Source organism: Ailuropoda melanoleuca, chromosome 1 (genome assembly GCF_002007445.2).
Source record: "Ailuropoda melanoleuca isolate Jingjing chromosome 1, ASM200744v2, whole genome shotgun sequence".
NCBI lineage: Eukaryota > Metazoa > Chordata > Mammalia > Carnivora > Ursidae > Ailuropoda > Ailuropoda melanoleuca.
Genome location: NC_048218.1, coordinates 160,874,913 through 160,881,473, shown reverse-complemented (window position 1 = coordinate 160,881,473; position 6,561 = coordinate 160,874,913). Strand labels below are relative to the sequence as shown.

The 6,561-nt window shown below is 46.5% G+C and overlaps 1 long non-coding RNA gene and 1 other non-coding gene across 2 annotated transcripts; both read right to left on the bottom strand.

Annotated features, from left to right (window-relative positions):
• Positions 1 to 1,014: 1,014 nt before the first annotated feature.
• LOC117803986 lies at positions 1,015 to 4,051 on the bottom strand. The gene is made up of 2 exons (XR_004628127.1): positions 2,176 to 4,051; positions 1,015 to 1,603 (listed from the first exon to the last, which is right to left on the bottom strand). It is a non-coding gene; the product is annotated as an uncharacterized LOC117803986 (long non-coding RNA).
• On the bottom strand, positions 2,048 to 2,118 carry LOC117795570. Its single transcript, XR_004619642.1, has one exon. It is a non-coding gene; the product is annotated as a small nucleolar RNA SNORD93 (small nucleolar RNA).
• Positions 4,052 to 6,561: the final 2,510 nt, after the last annotated feature.

Here is a 6,561-nt window from a genome sequence, read left to right as displayed (position 1 = left end):
CCAAAATGGCTAGTAGTTGAATAGTCCTACTGGCATCTTCCCACTCTTGCCTTAGCTCTGCTCAACATGCAGGAGTGTGCCGTGCCAAGGAGGGCAAGCTGACTGTGCAGAACTGTGGGGCAGGCTCCAATTCCTAATCCCATTTTCTTGGCTGTTTGCTAGACTTCTTTAACCAGGGTATTGGGCAACTGTTCTATTGGCATCATAGAGGGAGGGGGTTTGGGGGAGACCCAGCAAGGAATGTATCCAACCCAGAAACACGCAGGAATTTTAAGGGCATTGCTTGTGCCTGGAGCAAGATGGCATCACGCAGCCGTCAGAAGAACACATGGTCATGGGGCAGAGCTCAACAGGTTCTGTGGTTAGACCTATTTATTACCTACAGTTAAGAACGATGACTAACAACCAATACTTGGCCCATCCTTCCTTGCAAAAGCATCCTTGAATATCCCAAGAGTAAAAAAGGGAGAGTTCAGACTGATTTTTTTCAGATCAACCCAAGCCCTGTTACTCAGCAGCTAAAACCTCACTTCATTTCCCAAATTCCTGGCTGGTGTCGGTCAAGGCCATTCTACATTTTCTTGGAATGGGAGACTGCCAATGTGGAAAGCAAAGCTACAAGGAACCCTACGCTGTGCCAACTAAGTTACAGGGCATAGAAGGGTAACAGAAACTTCCCATTCTGTATTCTGCCACCGTGTGGCCACTAGAATGGACTGTCAAGAGACTGAGGGCAAAATGCCTGGCAGCTGACTTCAAATGCAGCTGTCAAGACAAGGAATATGTGTTGTTGCTCAAAATATCCATAAAGAGAAAGGGTAAGCCAACCTATACCCTTTGATCCTGTTTTTCTCAGGTATTTATTGTGTGCACAAGTCACTTATGTGACTTACACCCCCAAAATGATTTTGATGTTTTTGCCACTTTTTAATAACACCTCAGGAAATCATTCAAGTGCTGACCCACAACTGTCTTGCCATAGATTTCACTGGAAAGGTCATTAAGATCCAGAAACGTTTTTAAAGTCACATTTATTGAAGTGTAATTTACATTTAGCAACTCACCCCGAAATTTGACAAATGCAATCACCACCATAAACAAGATATAAAACATTTCCTCAAAACTTCCTCATGCTCCTTTGCAACCAGCCCCTCACTGATCCTTAAGAATCCACTGATCTGTCTCCTGTCAAAAGGATCAAATGTAATCATTAAAATGATCTATTATGGAAAAATTTGTAAGCATATGCTAAAACCAAATTTTTAAGAGGCTACTGTGAAACGTATCTTTAGGACAGTCAAAAGAATGAGATTTAAAAATAACCTTTGCAAATCAACAAAGTTGTCAAGACAGTGGTGTCAAGCTTCAGTCTGGGGCTGGTTGGTTGGTAGAAGGACTACTTTAAGTAATAGAACTACCTTCTATAAAATTCTCTATGGGGCAGGTAGATGTCTGTTCTTATAGCTGTTTGGCACCTTCTCAGAATTCGCCCCTGCTACCACAAAAGGGACAAAGAAAGCAAAAGCATCTATTCTCTATGTATCAATTACCACATATTCAAATACACTTTATCTTGTTGAAAAGCTGCTTTCAAGCACCAGCCCTGTAAAAGAAGTATCACAGCAGATAGTTAGATCAGCAAGTACTAAAGATGTGCTATTAAGAAAGTAAACAGTGGTTTCTAGACCACATTTACAGAAACTGTGCAAGTAAGTAAATAGAATTCCCCATCATACTATACATTGTCAACTCAGGGCTCACAACTCAGACTTAGTCATGTTCTGATGTAAAAGTGAATGTTTCACTCAAACCCTAAAGCTCACAATTTACCTCAACCTTCTGGAAGACTCAAATGCAAGATGGCCACCATTGGAAAAGATACTTTGAAAGATTAAATGTCAATTACTTAAAAAAATCTATTTAAAAAATAACCTTTTCTTGGCATAATAAAGTATTACCTATATACTAGAGGCTTCCCCCCCCCCTTCTATTTAAAACATACTTTCTAAAGGGAGGGACGTGATCATGTAACCAGTTCTTATTTCGTTGGCCTCAGGTAAATCCTTTAACCCATCAGAGAAGCATATCTAATCAGATTAGGGTTCTCATCCTTGGCCAAGAATTCGATTCAGCTATTTAATAACTCAAGCCAAATTCTCTCCATTTGGTCCATACCTGAAGTTCGTCAGCATCTTGAACTGGACTGAGCCTGAGAGAAAAGCGAGAAGGACCACATTAGGAATACCACGTCACTTTATGGTTTGGGGCTTTGTTTTTTGTTTTGTAAAGTTTCGTAGTTATCTACTAGCTACCTTTGATGAATAAAAAGCTACCTTTGAATAGAATTCCTGTAAAAAGGCTACATTCTCCAAAATTTCCTCACACTTGGGAACCTCCTTGGTAACTTTCAGCCAGGGGTAAAATGAAGAGTGAATTAAGTTCCTAGCCTCTGGGATTCCAGAGAATATAATGTCAGTGGCGGCTTGATCTCTTTGTTACATTAGCCTGGAACAGTACCAATTTTAGGGGGGGAAAAAGTAAATATCACTGGCAACAGTTTGTACCTAGGAAACACTGAAATAAACTCTAAACAGATTTAAAAACCAAAGGAAGCCTGGGACTTGTTTACCCAGGGGCAGAGCTGGCAAGTTGAGAACAGTCTCCTGATCCTGTTCAGTTTCCACGATCCTTAAATAGACACTGGCTCAAGCTGCTGCTTCCTTGTCATGCTGCCTGGGTCTCTCAGCCCATGTTTCTGTCTCAGATGGAAATGTTGAAACAGTTTGGCTCAAGAGGAATCCCCAACACATAAAGCAATTGGAAAACAAAGCCTGACCACTGCATTTCCCGGTGTGGGAGTGCTAGTCACCAGACTGAGGGACCCATGGCAGGGGAAACCGGCCATGTGCTTTGGGTGCAGATATACGGCCGCAAAAGGCGTCCCTACAGCACAGCTTGCAACGCTACTTCCGCCCCCCCCCCACTTAAAAGCGTGATAAAATGGATGTCCCACTCGGTTTCCTAATCAGTGAAATTAGATATTTTCTAATAAGTGAAAAAAAACTCTAGGGCAAACCTGTGAACCCCACAAGCCTCACATTTCAAGAGATAACTAAGTGATACCTAAGATATCTACAATGATTCCTTCATTCATTCAACTCTAAATTTAGAGCTTTACAAATTTTACTTAATTCGGAGAATAACCCTTTCTACAGCCAAGGTGTGCCAGCGTCTTAGTGGACACAACTCAGAACCCCAGTGGTTCAGATTTTTTCCCCAGGACAGAAAACCATGACGGACCTCACACCGTGAAAACGCTGGCAGGTTCCGTTCTGTATAAGGCACGGGTCACTCCTGAAAAGGTGACCCTGGGGGAGAACATTGCAGGCCCCCTCATGAGGACTCAGCAGTTATCAGCTCCCGCAAGACTCACCCCACACCTTTTAAAAAGTCCAACTACCCTGCAAAGTGGCAACGGAAAGGCGCCTGTGGTGAGTGGCTGTGCGAGCGGGATCCCCTCGGTTTGTCTAACCCCGTAATCACGCTGCTCCGCACGGAAACTGCAAGCGCTCAGATCCACGGTCTCGCTCACTCTCCAAACTGGCAGGGTCATTGCCAGGAGCCGCCAGGCGGGAGTCCCGAGTGCACAGAGAACACCGACACCGAGCCGGCTCGGGGGCGCCCGCCCACCAGCTGCGTTATCGAAAAGTTCTCTTTTCATTGAAATAGGAAGTTGAAGTTCCCTGTGTCCTGGAGCCCTTGAGCGTCGGGGCCACTGGCACGAGAAGTGCGGGGAGGTAGGGGGTGTTTAGGCGCCACGAGGGTGCTTCCCGGGGACTAAGGGTCCCCGGTTCCACGAGGACGCACCCACCTAGGAGAAGCCCTTATGGGTGCCCCCCGGGGGGCTTCTTCCGAGGGGGCCCCGAGCTGAGGCCGAACCGGGATCACGGACGCCCGGACGGGTCGGGCACGGGGGCGAGGAGGAGGGGCGCGTCTAGTCAGTGCCACCCGAGATCCCCACGTGGCCTGTTCCGGCGTCGAGCCGGTCGGAAGACACTTACCGAGTCGAGCGCCGCGGTGGAAAAGGGAGGGCGCCCAAGAGACTAAGTTTAAAAGGGGCCTGGGCGGTTGGGCACCCTGAGGCAACCAACCAAAAAGTTACCCGAACGCCCCTCCCGTCCCTGTACCCGCCCCGCCGGGGGCGCCCGTTAGCTCTCGCACGCCCCCTGCCGGCAGCCCACGTCCCCCAGCCCGGGTCTCGGAACCTGTGGAGTCGGGGGCACACCTGCCCGAACTCCTTTCTGGGTGTGGTGTGCATGTACCTCGCTGCGGGTTAGATGAAGCTCCAGGCATCAGATAATGTTAGGTAGGTACCCCCCCCATATTCCATGCCTTCCCTCAGGGTGGTCTGCAAGTCTTCAAAGCACGGCTGCACGGGACCCGCACCCCCCAGCCTTGTCCTTAATCTGCTTTTGGAATTTAGAGATTTGGGGCTTCGAGAAACTGGGACACTTGAGATTATTTTGGTTGGAGGGACTGTTTAGCATGACAGGTATCTTCTGAGTGCTGACTGTGCCAAGCAATGTGACTGGTGGTGGGGGCAGAAAGTGGAATGAGAAACTGCACCTGCCCTCAAGGAACATAAAATGACATTCACTGGCTGATAGAAGCCCACATGGTGTGCCAAGGGCACAGCATGAACCACTGAGCCCAGCCTGCTAAGGGGTCAGGGAAGGCTCCTTGGAGGAGGGGCACCTACCGTGAGTCTAGCATTAGCAGGAAGGTGACTGCACATCAAATATAGGAGAGGTAAAAATCAGAGGCCAAGAGAATTAAAGAGGAATTCTAGAGTAGAAGACACCTTAGAGATCAGCTAGAATTTTCTCTGGTGGAGTAGAACCAGCCTTAGGGTGTTCTCCAAAAGCAGAGTTGTCATGATGGTGGAATATAAGCTCCACAAGGACTCTCTTTTCTTCTCTGCTAGGTTCCCAGAGCTCAGCTTAGTGCCTGGAATATGTTTGGGTAAGGGGGAGATGAGTCCAAGAAAAGATACTCACTGGTTATCCCCCAATGTAGCTGAATATTCATGCTATCAAACTCTTGAAGGCTCATAGTCATGGCAATGATGAGGCCTTATCCCAGGCTTTAACTTTCCTGGGTCACCTTGAGTGTGAATTTATCCCTGCCTTCCCAGTACATGGCCTAGGGCTTGGTGCCTGTTAAGGACTTGATAAAACCTGCTAAATTTCCTCTCTTGGCCTGTATTTGGCCTGCCTTTCACACATACTTGTAGAGAAGGCATCTTGGGGCCTCAGGAAGTGTTGGGCATTTCTCTGGCTAGTTTTGCTGCTGCTAGAGGGGAACCTTACCCTCCCCCTGCCATGTTTCTCTGTGGAGGAACTTCTGTTGGATAATGCCTCAAGCCTCTGCCCACCATTTCCTCATTCCCTTCCAGAAGAGGAAGGAATTCCAATAAAATCCAATGCAAACATGAATTTTGAGAGCATGCCAACTGGGTAGTCTTGCTGGCTTTCATTCTCCACCTGCCCCCTCTTCTCAGTAGAAAAAGCTAAGAATCTTATCTTCTCTGATGGGAGGGGGAATGGGATGGGGGAGGGGAGAAGGGACCACTTAGGAGTCATTGAGGTTTTTCTTGGTTCAGTACACAGTCAGTTGGGTACATTTTAAGTGTCATTACCTTTACCTCTGTGCTTTTCTGCTTTTAGTCCTAAATAAATGAAATATCGGATTTCTCAGTAACTGTACTCATTTAAAATTTTTGGCCCCCAAGTACATCATGGCGGCTAACATCCAGTGTCTCATCTTCCTCTAAGAAGAGCAAATCCACTAGAAGGCTATAAACTGAGGATTCATCTTTTTCTTCCCTCACTGCCCAGGATCAGTGTAAGGCAATGATGACTCAAGGTCTAGACTGGGACGGGAGTAGAACAGACTGAATTCTGAGGATGCAATCTTATCAGTAATGAAGTGAACACTTCAATTTCCATTCTGTGTTTTATGTCTGCGTTGGATCTGTATATGGAAGGGGAAGAAAGCACATTATTTATCACCTTCCTCAAACCCTGCAGTTGCTGGATCCCTATACCCAGGAGATCCTAAGACTCACTTGTTCTCAATGAACTGACATCAGACACAGTTCTAGGGCATTTGCTTTCACAAATTAATTGGCCCATTTATTTGCTTTTGTCTCTGTGTTGAGTGCATATTTTATTGTGTTGTTGTAGTGGAGAGTCAGAAGATAAAGGAACTGCAGGCATTATTCATGATTTAAATGATCACTCCAGTCCGGGAACAGTTTAATCGGTTGTTGGGCCATTTGCCACAAGCAGGTCTGTGCCCAGCAGCCTGCCTTTTCCAAGCAGCTGTAGGCTTGTTTTCAAGCCAAGTGAGAATGTCGGCCCACACTAAAGGCTATTGGTTTCATCTGCCTAAATAAACTTGTGTGGCTGATTTTGGCAATTAGAAGGTGTACTTGTAAGTGTCCTGGGAGCACTGGGATATGAATGTGCTGCTTTTTAATCCCCATTGGGTACAAAACAG